The sequence below is a fragment of the Odocoileus virginianus genome, unplaced genomic scaffold, assembly GCF_023699985.2.
Source record: "Odocoileus virginianus isolate 20LAN1187 ecotype Illinois unplaced genomic scaffold, Ovbor_1.2 Unplaced_Scaffold_24, whole genome shotgun sequence".
NCBI lineage: Eukaryota > Metazoa > Chordata > Mammalia > Artiodactyla > Cervidae > Odocoileus > Odocoileus virginianus.
In genome coordinates this window covers 40,200-55,743 of record NW_027224286.1, presented here as the reverse complement: position 1 = coordinate 55,743, position 15,544 = coordinate 40,200, and the positions used below count along the sequence as shown (strand labels likewise).

The 15,544-nt window shown below is 43.4% G+C and overlaps 1 protein-coding gene across 1 annotated transcript in view; it reads left to right on the top strand.

The window, feature by feature from the left end:
- Positions 1-15,544, top strand: part of LOC110148900 (zinc finger protein 665-like) — a 103,949-nt gene that overhangs the window by 54,317 nt on the left and 34,088 nt on the right. The window lies entirely within an intron of this gene.

The following is a 15,544-nucleotide window of genomic DNA, read 5'->3' as shown; positions in this document are numbered from 1 at the left end:
CGAACCTGGGTGCCCTGCATTGCACGCAGACTCTTTACCCTCTGAGCCACCATTATTTATTTAAATTTATTTATTTATTTTTGACTGTGCTGGGTCTTCCTTGCTGCTTGGGCTTTTCTAGTTGCAGCATGTGTGGGCTTCTCCTTGCGGTGGCTTCTCTTGTTGCCAAGCCTGCGATCTAGACTTTTCTGGCTTCAGTAGTGGTGGTGCAGGGGCTTAGCTGCTCTGTGTCATGTGGAACCCTCCCTGATCAGGGACTGAACCCATGTCCCCTGCACTGGAAGGCAGATTCTTAACCACTGGACCACCAACGAAGTCCCACAGCTTTTTATTTACTTAGCCAAAAGCCTGAGTTTTAGAGCGGGTGATGGAAACTGGTAGTGTGACAGGAAATGCAAAATTGTGCACGTGGGGAACGTGCAATTTTATAGTCACTTCCCTCCTGGGCTTCCCTTGTGGCTCAGCTGGTAAAGAATCCCCCTGCAATGTGGGAGACCTGGGTTCGATCCCTGGGGTGGGAAGATCCCCTGGAGAAGGGAAAGGCTACCCACTCCAGTATTCTGGCCATGGAGAATTCTGTATAGTCCATGGGGTCGCAACGAGTCGAACACGACTGAGAGACATTCACTTCACTTTCCCTCCAGAGCATAATTTAAACTTCTGTTTCCCATTCACTTGGAGGCATCAGAAACTAAGTGAGGAAAAATTTCAACCCTAAATGTGTCATTGTCCAAGGGACGCCTTTGGAGATTGTGTGCAAGGAGTAGGCTACAGTCAGGCGCTTGAGAAAGAAGATTGAGGAAGGAATTCAACTATATCTATATATATATAGTATAAATTTTTTTTATTTGACCTGTATCAGACTATTGGATTTGAAGAATAAGACCATTTCGATAGAAATTTCCACTTCCCAAATATCAACTATTAGTGTTATATTCACTGTAGATTTTGCTGCTTATTAACTTTTCTTATGCACTTTGGCATATTTCTGGATGATTTATCAGTTGAGAATAAACATATCTCCTTTGTCCAAGGCTCTGGTGCAAAACTTCAAAAAACCTTTGGAATTTCCACTAACTGAACACTGTGCTCTACACCAGAAACTGATACAACATTGTAAATCAACTAGCCTTCAATTAAAAAAAAAAAAAAACCACTATTGGAGTTTCCTGAATGACAGACGTGTTTTTGTTTTTATGTTAATAAGGCAACTTTGAGTAGGGGGTCCATACAAACTTTTGGAATAGGAGCTTGGACCCTAGAAAAACCAACCAGCTAATGAGAGAATTGGAATATTACACAGTGGTGAAGCTCAATGAACTAGAGGTACATGTGTAAGAAGAAAATCTTCTCAAAAACAATTGGGAGAAAAGTCATGATATAAAATTAGATAGCATAAGGACATGTATGTAAACATTTTGCACTCATAGAAAATAATATTTAGTGTTAAAAGTATGTATAAATGTGTTAGAATTTCTAAAAATGCTTGGCAAAGACAAAGATCAAGTTATAGTTGTGTATCAGATACATATGTGATCAAATGAAAATGCAAATAAAAAGTAAACAGGAAATAAATTTCTCTTCTGGTCTTGTGGATGAGATCTGCCAGGTCAATTCCCATGGACACCCATGATTAGATCTGTGTGATTGCATTATATTGGATGTCAGAGGGAATGAAAAGCCCAATGACTCAAGAAGGCATCTTGAGACCAAAGCAGGGAGGCAAGGATCTTTATGTAATCAATGAATCAGTTTACTGTAGGGTGACTGACTCCAAGAGCCTGATCTATATCAGGGTGACAGTGATAAGATCTGGAAATCTTCACAGCTGCCCTCCACACTGCCTCAGAGCCATTCTGATAACTCTACAGTTAACCTAGGCTATCTGGGTAAATGCTTGGAAGCAGAATAAATTTTCCTAAAATTTATGACAGATAAAGCATCCATTTGTTCACATGGGACTAATTCAGTAGCATCTCTGTTCTCTTGTTTTGACAGATGTTTACTGATGCAACTTTCATGAAAATTTTGGGTTTCCTGGTATATTGGTAGTGCTCAAAAGTTTTGTTTTGTGAACACTCCATGGCTTGTGAAACTGTGACCTCATTTCAGATGGAATCTAAAATTTTAATCTAAAGAATGAATGCTATAAATAGTTTGCAGAATATCTTAAATATTTACCCATGAAAATAAAAAAATTTTATATCACCAAAAACAGACCTATGTGGCATATTTATAGAATTATGTTGTCTCTAAAACAGAGGGCTTCCCTGGTGGTGAAGAACCTGCTTGCCAATGCAGGAGATGCAAGAGATGTGGGTTTCATCCCTGGGTTAGGAAGATCCCCTGGAAGAGAGCATGGCAAACCACTCCAGGGTTCTTGCCTGGAGAACCCCATGGACAGAGGAGCCTGGCAGGCTGCAGACCACAGGGTCACAAAGAGTCGGACTCGGCTGAAGTGACTTAGCACACACGCATGCCCCAAAGCTGGAAGGAACCCAAATGTCCAACAAATGGTGGACAGATAAACGACCATTAGTCAATCTGTAAAACTGAATGGCAGTCAGCAATGAAAAATAATAAACTCTTACTCTGTGCAAAAACATGACTGAATACCAAAGGCATTACGCTGAGTGACAGAAACATACAAAGGGATAATATTCAGCCTTCGAAAGAAGGGAAATCTTGTCACATGCTACAGCATGGATGCACCTTGAGGACATTATGCTGAGCAAACTATGCCAGTCACAATAGCACAAGTATCATATGCTTTCACTTACTGAACTGTCTAGAATAGTCAAATTCATAGTTAGAGAAATAGTAGGATGATAGTTATCAGGGACTGAGGGGAGGGAGACGCAGAGAGTAATTTAATGGGTTCAGAGTTTCAACTTTTCAAGGTGAAGAAAGTTCTGGAGCTCTGTTGCCTAACAATGTGGATATATTCGAGCTCTGTGAATGTGTGTGCATGTCTCTGTGTTATATTTTTTTTATTGCCATTATACTTATAGTTAATTTCCATCATCATGGTGGTGGTTTAGTCACTAAGTTGTGTCTGACTCTTGCAGTCCCCAGGCTCCTCTGTCCATGGGATTTCCCAGGCAGAAATACTTGAGTAGGTTGCCATTTCCTTCCCCCAAAACATTACTGTTTACTTTGTCACTAAGTGATATGGAAATAAGAAGACAAAGGCTAAAATAGATTTCTGAAACTTTAATTTCATTTTTGTTACATAAAAATTATATACATTTATATGCTGAGACTATAGGATCCCCGTGTAAAATGCAAATTAAAACTGTATGGAATTAAATACAATAATATATAAAGCCAACAACAATATATGAGATTTAATGTACTCTATGAAACCATGGCAATTTGAAATCTATGAAGTAGGAGAAAATCTAAAAGTAGGTACATAAGAATAAATACACAAGGTCAAGAAACCTTTTCATATATCTTGACTTAGGTTTTATCTAACTTAAACAAAAATATGTGGTGGCATCACCATCGTTTCATCAAACTGAAAACTATAAACATTTCCCAAGACAGATTCTTATTAAAGCTTTGGGAATATCTGCCTCCATGTACTGGAGGTGAATGAGGAAAGATCTAGTGCTTTTTCAGAAAAAAGAAAAAAAAAAAAAGGATATGAATGTTTTCAGTGCTACACTTCAAAGTGTGCAAATACATGTGAATTACATCCTGATATTTGCCCTCATTATAAAATAATGCCGGTATGGTACATGCACTTCAGCGTTAGCCCTCCAGAGAGGTAAGGGGCCTGTGGGAGGTGGGGGGTGGGGTGGGAAGGGTGGTGGTTATTAATACATCAACTTGGTTTGTCCAAGATACTCAAAGTGCATGCATTGTCTAGCATGAATTTTAAACTCCGTAATCTGAGTCCTCAAGGAAACCCAGATTTCACCATTCTGAGTCCATTTCTCAAGTTCTTTTCCTATCACCACCCCAGGTTTGTGACGAACAATCAGCCCTGCTGGTCATCTTGGAGAATCTAGGGAGTTTCAAGGCTTCGCTTTCACTGTCAGAGCTGTGGTCTCTGCTGAGCAGACTTGGGTCCCCCTGGCTCAAATCAAGCTTCTTCTGACGCTCTGATGTCTAGGGGAGAGGTGGACTGGCCTCGGAGCTGGGCCCTTACCCTCCATCCTTGGTTGGCCCTGGGGTACCCTGCGCTGGGGCCGGGGAGAGCCAGCCCTCGGCGGGGAAGGCATAGGCAGCCTGGTTGGCCATGGTGTACATGGTCTGCGTCGCGGCCCACAGAGGGCCCCGGAGCTGGGCTAGCCGCTGCCAGCACTGCGGGGAGTAGCCCGGCTGCTTGTGCATGTGAACTATGCTCTGATAAATGGCCTCGGACATATAGCGCAGGGAAGTCACGAGGCTTTTCCGGAGTGGAGGCGGCTGGTCTTCGTGGCACCTGGATCTGGGCCGCCGGCTGCGCCCAGGGCGCCTCTGGTGGGGTCTTCTGGAGCGAGGAACCCTGGTCTCTTCGCTGGAGCTGCTGCGGCCAGACTCAAGCACCTTCCGTTTCTTGTTTTCCAAAGTCACAGTGGGTTCATCTGGAGAGGACCCTACGGACACAGCATGCAGATGAGAGACCTGCCACATCAATTCCCAAGAACCCCCCAACCCAGGGATCTCATCATGCGCCTTCAGGTACACCCCACCTCTCCTGCGCCACACCCTCAGCTCTAGAACGAGGTGATGCTACGCCCATCTTGGGTGCTCAAATACTCTCTGGATGCCAGAGTTTCTAAGCACCTTCAGCCTTTGGACAACCCCCTTTGTGCCCACGCACTGGGCAGGTCACCTGTTTTCTCTTCGCATACCTTGAGACCCAAAACCAAGATTCTACCTGTTCCATCGCAGGTGCGGTCCCTGGAATCCATCTTCCGCTTTCTGGAACTCTCAGAACTGGAACCGCGTTCTGAATCTGTGGATCAGGTGAGAGTTTTGAGTGACTGCTTGCAACCGGTGCCCTGGCAACCTAGCTGATCCCCGACACACAAGAAGTCAAGATCGCAACCAAAGCTGGTTTGTCCGCTATGCGTCCTGGAGTTCAGGATGCGCAAGGCCTGGCGGCCAAAAGCTCACCTAGTTCCCTGCCCAGGGAGACTGAGGTACCCCCTGTCCTGTCCCTCTTCTCCAGAAAAATGAAGTCTTACCTGAAGGAGCAGTGAGCCTGTTTCTGTCTTGGGTCTCGTTTTCCTTCGAATTCTCTTTCTCATCCATCTCGGGCTCTGACCCTGGAAAAAAGAGGGAATGAGATGACTGCCTTCCTTGAGGGACACTGAAGTGTTTAATCCATCCTCGCCCGTATTTCTGGGCAAATGTCTCAGTTGAGGCCCTGCAGACGCGTCCTATGCGAACTGGAGCCATACGGTTCTGGGGGATCATCGCGACAGTACTCAGAGCCCTCATAGGACTGGGGTTCGTCTCCTAACACCAATCTCCAAATAAAATACCCACAAATTAGATGTCCCTGATTCCATTCCTCCTTTCCGCCCCAGACCAACAGCTCAGGTTCCTATCTGGCCTCTGGATGTGGCTGTCTAAGTGGAAAGAGAAGGTCTTGCCTTTTTCTTCGGATCGTTTCTCCTCCTCATCTGAGCCCCTTTCTTCCATGGAGTTCTGTTGGAGTTGGGAAGAGACTATTTCGCCTTTCCCTTCAGAGAGTTTCTCCTCCACATCAGAGCTCTTTTCTTCAAAGCAGTCCTGTTGAGAGGGGGTCTGGTCAGTGGGTTGTTCCATGGAAGGGCTATGGGGGTGCAGGTCTTCTGTGCCGGATTCCATCAGGAGCTCCAAACGAAGACCCTCTTCTCAGAGAGGTTCGGAGTGAGACTTGTCCACTGGCGGGATGAACAGGCCTTTTATTAGAACCTCAGGGGGCGTGGCTTGTTTCTATTGGCTGATTGGATTATGCCTTCTCGTGAGATTAGGAGCCTTATTTGTACTGGAGCACCTGATACAGGACAATAAAGTGAATCTTTGTTTACCGTTTAGACAATTTCATTCTGTTCAATATTTTTCCAGTCTAGAATCATCCCTTTCAAACTTCTCCTTTAGGTGGGTGTTGGGTTGGAAATGGAGCTGATAAACTTATTAAAGTTGTTATAAATTTGTATTTGTCTAGTAAATAATGCAGATGCCATAAAATCAGTTCCAAGAAGTAATTATTTAAGGAAATGAAAGACAATAAAAACTTCTCAGGTTTTATAACAAAAAGTTATTTACAAATTTTAAAAATATAATTTAAAACACAGTTCATATTCACATTCTTCCAATTTACTCAAACACATTTTATTGGGGTTTTGTTTGGTCGGTTTTTGAGCCAGGATTTAAACAAAGTTCCTACATTAAAACTACTTCTTGTAACTTATGAAGTGGTATAGTCTGTCTGAAAATATCATTAAAACCAGTTACAAAATGGAAGCACATTATTCAGAAAGAAATTGTAGCCACACATAAAAACTTTTTTCTATCAATTCCAAACAAAAGGAAAGTGATTCACAATCAATTGGAAAAAAATTGAAAAACCAATTCACAGGTTAATAAACTCATATGATGAATAGTATGTTACATTAGTGTCGCTAATAACAAAGTAATTGCAAATAAAAACACCACCATGATTTCATGTGCAAGCAAAAATTCAAAAGTTACCCTGTATGACTATGAAGTGGGAACTGGAGATTCTCCTCTAAAGTTAGAGTATTTTTTCTTAACCAGTTCACAAGAACTGAACCTGAGGATTCATGAAAAAAATGTTTTAGCAATTCAACTCCTCATTTTCTGTTTAATACTGCAAGGAGTGTGTTCCTGGGAGCACTGGTAGTGGAAAGAAAAACGTAAATGTTCAACAATAGGCTCAGAAATTAAAACCAAACAGTCCAGCGCATTGATACAAGTGAATTACAAACAGTGGTTTGAATTCTGCTGTCTGTTTCCCAGTGCTATGCTTTGGAACCAACAACGTCTAGGACCTAATGAGTAGTATAGGCTGTAAGAGACTGTCCCATAGTGAGCTTGGAAGCCTCCTTTGGTAATAAGGCTGCTGAGGCACAAACTGTGCAACCAGGAACCAGGTGACTTGGGCATGAAAAGATAGAAAGAAAGAGATTCCTGGAATCAGCTGGGTGACTCACTGTTTGGCTATTTCCTGAAACGTGGGAGGACTCTTTGGGATGACTCTGAGGCACCTCCTAGGCCACTGAAAGTCAATTCAGATCGAGGGAATACAAATGCCCAGTCATGTTCTGCTCGGAGAGTGCCTTTGAAGAGAGAGAGAGGGTAAGCTACAAAATAAATAGAATCTAATGAAAATACAATACAAACACAACTGACAGAAAAATATCTTACTGCACAGATGGCAAAAAAAAAAAAAAAAAATGATCATGATACTAAGAGAAAGAAAAGAGAATTCTGCCATAAACAGGAAAGAAACTGCCAACATATCCTATGTCTATTTGCTGTTGTTGTGTTTAGTCCCCACACCTCATCAGATCTAGAATCTGCTGGGGAGCTGTCCCATAGTTTGGAAGTCTCCTCTGTTAATAGCGTCGCTAAGGAAAAACCGTGGGACAAGGCACAATTCCACTTGGGCAGGAAAAGAAAGGAAAGAGATTCCTGGAACCAACCCAGTGACTCACCGTTCGGTGATTCCCTGAAACTGGGAAGGACCCTTTGGGATGACTCAGAGGTCACTCCTAGGCCACCAGAAATTAAAAATATAGTTCTATTTCTGGAAGCTTCTGACTCAATATTTTCACACTCATTCTATACCTTCCATGTAGTTACCCAGTAAAACATGAGCCAGACAAAAATAAAATTATATAAAAAGAAAAGTTCACGGAGACTCATTGAACATAAGCTGACTTCTTCCCATTGCCCTCTTGAGCACCCAAACAACCCCAAGATCTAGGACCACCTGAACCCCAGTGAAATCCTATGTGGCAGACTCATTCTGAGGACAGCTGTCCGGGTCAGTCCAGAAAGTCTCTATCAGGTTCAATATCTCCCAGTGTTAGAATGAACCCTAAAAAATATATGGAAATATCAAGACCAGAACAGTCCCAAACCTGACTCAGTTTCTCAGAGACATCTGAAGAAGTACTAGGTGTTAATTGGGTATATGTTACACCTCTTCCACAGGACTGGAAGCTGTTAAGCTCGACCTGGAAGTGGCCACACCAAGTCTTAGTGACCTCCCCCATGGCGGCAAAGGCCCAAGGTTTCAGCCCCCGGATTCACACAACCAGACTGAAAAGAGCTCCTCCCCCTGAGGAACAAAACCCCAATGAAACAGAATGATCACGGGCCCCAGCATGCAGCTGTGAACCCCTGGAAGGCCTCTGTTTCCTTTTCAGAAAGCAATCTGGTGATATCCCCTCCTTATGTTTGTAGATCTTGAAAAACTGATTTTCAGCTTTGCATTTTCCTTGTATTTGGCTGGGTGATTTCTCTCCTGTTGGCACTTATCACCCTTTATGGTATTGTGACTTGGTCCCCTGGTATTCCAGAGATCCCCTCGCCAGGGCATTTTGGGCATTTCAGAAGTGGCCCGTATCTGACTCCAGTAAGCTCACTTCCTACTAATAATCGTGTACACCTTAAGAAGACTCCTGAAGCTGCTCTTCCCAGGCACCCCTATACACCACCTTTTCATTTCCCCTTCTGGGTTTGACTTCTATTGTGCACTCCTGAAAGACATAAATTACCTGGAACCTCAGTTACCCCTGAGGCCCCTACACTACCAGAGAAAATACATATTAGAACTAACCTGGGACAAAGTCCTCCTAGGGGACTCTCAAGACTGTTCACCACAAGAATTCCATCAGCTGTTGAACTTAGACCCTAGAGAGTCTAAGTTCAACAGGCCAGCTGTATCTCCTGATCTTTCTCTTTGTGCTTGCCCACCTTCTGTTCTGTATATTTTCATAAAATGAATTCACACCCTGCCTCTCCTTCCCCGAATATGACATTCTTCCTTATAGTTACTGGACTCTGCTTTTTCCCTTTCATTTCTCCATATCCCCACCACCCACTAACACTCACTATAAATCAGGTTGCAAAACTAACTAGTATAACTGATGGTTGGATATCCACCAAGGGAACTCCAGACCTAGAGGAACTCTGCCTCTTGGCTGTCCCCTTCTCTACCAAACAATTATACAGTCTATCAGGCCAGTGTTATGGGAATGGTTATCTTTTCTCCAGAAGTCAAAAGCAGGTGGACCCTTACTCATTTGCCTCAGGTCTAGCTGGCCGTGTGTAACCACCACCTCCAAGCTCTTGGGAAAGGCACAACTTTGTTTTATAAACCTGTATGGATGGGGACACATCTTGGGCTGGTTAAATGACTTTCTTTGTAACTATACTCTCAATTTCAATCCGATTTGCCTGGAATGGGGTTCCTGGTCAGAAGGAAAGGAACCTTATATACGTAAAGGTAATTTTGCTTTGTGTTAGGAAAGTTGGGAAAAATGCAACAAGAGACTGTATTTGTGAGGACCACCTCCCAATAAACAGGTCCACCCTGGGAACTAAGCATGAAGACATTGGTGTGAGCCCTGAACTACTACATAGCTTTTCCTCCCAATGAGTTTCTCCCCCAAAACATGATTTAGTCCAATTAATGTTCAGAAATCTGTCATGCCAATCCCCCATCACACTCATAATGAGTCAGAACCCAGATTCTCCCCTTTGTGTGTAGATGATTATTTCTTTGGAGTTTAGCCTTCACAACGTAATCCTAGACCCTGGGGTCCCAGCCTATTTCCAGAGGAAAGCCCCCAACAAGTCAAGATCTGGCTCTGGGGACACACAAAGGGGCACGGGATTCTCATTTCCATGTGGTGCTGAGGTATATATAGATCTTCCCATGTACTGGAGGGCCACCTGCAAAGATTATTCCTGGGGTCCCAGAGGCATCCATTTATGACTCTAAAGGACTTGCCTCCTCAGGGAACATTCCCAATCTTGGATCATTCCTCAAGGAAGCCCCAAGACCTGTCCAGGAGAGACAGAGAGGAGCCACTGATTGCTGGAGGCATGGTGGGGGTACATGCTGATGATAATCCTGTTCTTGAAAGGCCTGAAATAATCCATAGTTTTTCTGGTTTGCAGGCATACCCCTCTTGGAGAGGAGCATTCTCAACCTGACCATCTTGGTCCAGGAATCTTGGAAGGCCACAGAGGCAAAACAGGGGTCCCAGTCTCCCTAGTGAAGGTACAAAATAGAAGGGCCCTTGATGTTATGACCCCAGCTGTGTCCACGTGACTCTGTGTGTTAGTAACTGAGACTTGCTGCTTTTATTTTAGTACCTCCAACTCAGTTGAAGATCTTCAAATTCTAAAGAAAAGCATCAGATTGAAAGAGGATTTAAACGGAGAGCAGTCAGAGCCCTAGCTAGCTTTTGAGCCTCATCTCGTCTATAAGCTTAAAGCCCATAGGCGTGGCAGTTGCCCTTTTTGGGACCATTAGTTATGATAGCCTTTGTTTATTATTTGGCTCCTGCAGCATTAGCACATTATCTAACTTCATCTCCCAACAGATTCAAAGGATTCATGTAGCCACATGATGCTACAACAAGGATACCAGCTGGTTTGCACAAGGAAGATGCTGAAACAAGCCACCTTATCATTCCATGGAAACTATCTCCATAAACGCACCCTGACAGAGTATGGGCATTGGGACCTGGGCCCCCACATTGCCCCTGCCCAGCCTGAAGAAGCCAGAGAAGTCGCCACCCCTTTCCCCAATGACCTGGGTTCTCATGACCCAAGATGGGGATAGTCAGTCAGTTAGATATGAGCAGGATGTTAAGGAACAAGCAGAGGGGAGAATGTGGAGCCCTATGCCAAGGGCAAAGATGCTGAGCATGAACCACAGTCATCTCTGGAACTCAGCCCCGCTATAACTCTTCCCAAGAGTTGCCCCCTGATTCATACCAGCCAGCTCCCTGACCCTATATGAGGGAAAAATAACCACCCCAGTGCTCATCCTATAGTGCCCTAACCAGTCCCCTTATGCCACCCTTTCAGGAGGAATTTTTTTTTGTCTCGAGATTATAAAAATTTGCTCTAAAAAAAAAAATTGCTCTTAACCTGGGAAAAGCGTCAACTCTACCTGGTCTGACAGGAGGTCAGCCTGCTATGTTTGCAGTACCCACATTATCTCTGCTGTTTCTTCTTAATAAACTGACTCCCTTCTGAAATACTTGGTTTGGAAATCCTTTTTACATCCTGTGCTCTGACCATGACCTTTTGTTAAATATATTGTTAAAATTACATAGTCACATACTTCCCTGGCAGTCCAGTGGTTAAGAGTCTACCAGTGCAGGGGAGGCAGGTTCCATCCCTGGCCTGGGAAGATTCCACATGCCCGGGAGTGGGGATGGGGTGAGGTGGTGGTGTGCAGAGGAGTGGAGGGTGGAGTGGGAAGAGTAATTAAGCCGGAGCACCAAAACTACTGAAGCTCATGAGCCTAGAGCTCCTGCCAGCAACCAGAGAAGCCACCACAATGGGAAGCCCAAGAACCACAACTAGAGAATAGACCTTGCTCACATCAACTGGAGAAAAGCTGATGCAGCAACGAGACCCAAAACAGATAAAATTAAATAAATAAATAGAAATTACATAGCTATATTATTATTAATATCATGTGTATGTGTGTGCTAGATTGCTTCAGTCATCTCTGACTCTTTGCAACCCCATGGGCCCCACAGCATGCCAGCTTCCTCTGTCCGTGGGATTTTCCAGACGAGAATATTGACATGGGTTGCTGTTTTCTTGGAGCTGGAACACATTTCCATCTCTAGTACTTATACCTGGAAAATTCCATGGATGGAGGAGCCTGGTAGGCTACAGTCCCTGGGGTCGTGAAGAGTCAGACACAACTGAGCGACTTCACTTTCCCTTTTCACTTTCATGCATTGGAGAAGGAAATGGCAACCCACTCCAGTATTCTTGCCTGGAGAATCCCGGGGATGGAGGAGCCTGGTGGGCTGCAGTCTATGGGGTCGCACAGAATCGGACACGACTGAAGCGACTTAGCAGCAGCAGCAGCAGCCATTTCCTACTCCCTGGAATCTTCCCGATCCAGGGATCGAACCCTCCGGCTCTTAGGTCTCCAGCATTGGCAGTCAGGTTCTGTACCACTAGTGCCACCAGGGAAGCTATGGCTTTAAATATTATAGAAATTGGCAAAACCTAATTGTAGCACGTTGTTTCAGATGTATACATTTGAGAAAAAAGTGTAAAGTATGAAGTAATGGTAAACACCTATAAAACATTCCATCCAATCAGGGGGGCAGGATTGGTGATTAGGTTAGGATGATGGGATTATCTGGAGGGCATGGCCAGCGGGTCCTGAGACAGTAAACAAAGCCCAGCAGAAGGAATTCTAGTCTGCAGTGGCTTCTCCAGTCATCTTGGTGAACACTCTGTCTCCAGTGGTTTTGTCCAGTATCCACGTATTTGATCGGCTCAGGACAGAGGGCAAGGACACAGTTTAGTTCTGATTTCTCCTTGAGAACTCAGGGAAGCCCTCAGAGAAATTGCTGAGTGGGACAAATCTATTGAGGCCCAATTTGAGTGTTGAGGTGAGGATTAGTTAATTGTTAAATAGCATTTCTTGACACCACACCTGATTTACAAATACTTCCAAAATGATAATTTTTACATGAAAGTCAAACTTTTTAAAGAATCGTTACTTGGAGACTGATTTGTGTGTGTGTGTGTGTTGGGTGGGTGGTTGGATTATCAGTTATGGAGCCCTGTTGTCTTTGAGCAAGGGCTTTTCAAAACTGTGAGTTATTAACTTCTCTTTATCCTGGTGTACTGAGGAAAACTAGTTGGCAGGTGATTTAAATTAAGGACCCTGAATATTTTTAATGCATAAGTTGTTTTTTTTTTTTAAACAGGGTCTATTTTTACAGCAGTTTTTAGCTCACGGCAAAAATGAGCAGGAAGCTCAAACATTTCCATGTACCCCCTCCCTCACTCATGCAGATCCTCTCCCACTGGCAATATAGGCTTAAGTATTTTAAACATAATATGTAATCACAAAGTTGTATGGTCATGTGTCTATCATAGCGAATGCCAAAAACCAACATATATCATATTTCTTTTTTTTTTTTTTTAGTTCTCCCAGTTTATTGCTACCAACCCATCTCCCTCCACCCTCGTGCAGGCATGCTCAGTCATGTAACCCCATGGACTGCTGCCCGCCAGGCTCCTCTGTCCATGGACTTCTCCAGACAAGAGTACTGGAGTGGGCTGCCGTTTCCTTCTCCATATCATATTTCTTAATTTCTACACATTGGATATAACTTGGAGTGTGACAGAATGGTTAACAACCACTAGAACATTCCATCCAATCAGGAGAGGTGGGCGGGGCTTTGTTACCATGTGATTAGATTAGGATGATGGCGTTACCTGGAGGATCTGGCCAGGGTGTCCAATGGTTAAGACTCTGTGCTTCCATGGGAGAAGGTCAAAAAAGAAAAATATGAGATATTGAGTTACTCATTTATTTTTATCCAGTGTGTTTAGCAGAACATACTTGGAGCAGGTTGAAATTCAGACCCTGACCATAAACCTGTAAGCAATATGGAGCCGCACATCAGGGGCTGTGGTGGAGGCCAGAGTTACTTTTTCCTTTTAGAATTTTTATCTTATATTTTTGTTTTTTTGGCCTCTTCCCATGGAAGCGCAGAGTCTTAACCATTGGCCTGCCTGGAAGTCCCAGAGATGAGTTATTCTAACTTAATTTGTGTTTGGGAAGTGCTTCCTCAATACTTGAAAATGGTCATTGAAAATATGAAGAGGAAAACACACTTTATTCTAGACCATCAAATATGCCAGTCCCACGATCAGATATACCGTGTACTGACCCTTTCTTTCCTGTTCCTGGCAGAACTGTCTTTTCTTTTTCTTAATATAATCTATTATGGTAAATTGTATTTACTTCTTATGACAGCTTGTGGAATAGGATATTTTCCCATTGCAATCTACTTGTATTTCCATTAGATGCTATTAATTTTTTAGTCAACCCATTCCATCTTTTCAAAGAAGTTCCCTGAGTGAGGGGCTTCCCAGGAGACTCAAGGGTAAAGAATCTGCCTACAATGCAGGAGACATGGGTTTGATCCCTAGGTTGGGAAGATCCCCTGAAGGAGGAAATGGCAACCCACTCCAGTATTCTTGCCTGGAGAAACCCATGGAGAGAGGAGCCTCACAGGCTACAGTCCATGGGTCAGAAGAGTCAGAGAGCACTGAGGGACTAACGCTTTCACTATATTGTTTCAATGAAGTAGTTATACGTGTATCTTTCTAAAGTCATAGGGAATGGCAAAGACCAAATTAGACTGTATTTTCTCAGGTTTATACTTCGAAATAAAGTGGGAGTGTGAAAGAATGATAAAAACGCAATACAACATTCTATCCAATCAGGTTAGGTGGGCGGGATTAAGTGAAGGAGATGGGGTTATTGGGAGGGCGTGGCCAATGGCGAGGGCGTGGCCAATGGCGAGGGCGTGACCAAGGGGGGGCGGCGGGGAGAGCGCGTCTTAAGACAGTGTAAAGGCCAGCAGAAGGCATTCTGGTCAGTGGTCTCTTCGCTCTTCATCCAGATAACCGCTCTGTCTCCAGTGGTTTTGCCCAGTGTCCATGTATCTGAGCGGCTCTGGACAGACGGCAAAAGCACAGTTGAATTCTTTTCTCTTTAGGGGGCCTCAGTTTGTCCTCAGCAAACTAGCAGATTGGGAAAATTCTTCAGAGGTCCATTTTCAGGTACTGAGGTAAGGATTAGTTAATTCTTTGATAGAATTTCTAGCACAGTGCTGATTCACAAAATACTTCTAAAATGTTAATTTTTAGATGAAGGTGAAAATTTCTGTGCAGTGTCATGTTAATGTCTTGTATACAGTACAATGTTTCAGTTATATAAATTTATATGTATTCTTTTTCATATTCCTTTCCATTATGATTTAATAGGATATTGAATATAGTTTCCTGTGCTATACAGTAGGACCTTGTTGTTTATCCATTTTATATATAATAGTTTGCATCTGCTAACCCCAAACTCTCACTCCATCCCTCCCCCACCCCCTCCCCCTTGGCAACCACAATCTGTTCTCTATGTCTGTGAGTCTGTTTCATAGATAAGTTCACTTGTGTCATATTTTAGATTCCACATATAAGTGATATCATATGATATTTGTCTTTCTGACTTACTTCACTTGTATGATATCTCTAGGTCCATCCATATTGCTACAAATGGCATTATTTCATTCTTTTTTTATGCCTGAATAATACTCATATTTACCACATCTTCTGTATCCATTGATCTGTAGATGAGCATTTAGGTTATTTCCATGTCTTGGCTATTGTAAATAGTATCACCTTCAGTTCAGTTCAGTTCAGTCACTCAATTGTGTCCGACTCTTTGCGACCCCATGAATCACAGCACACCAGGCCTCCCTGTCCATCACCAATTCCCAGAGTTTACTCAAACTCATGTCCGTTGAGT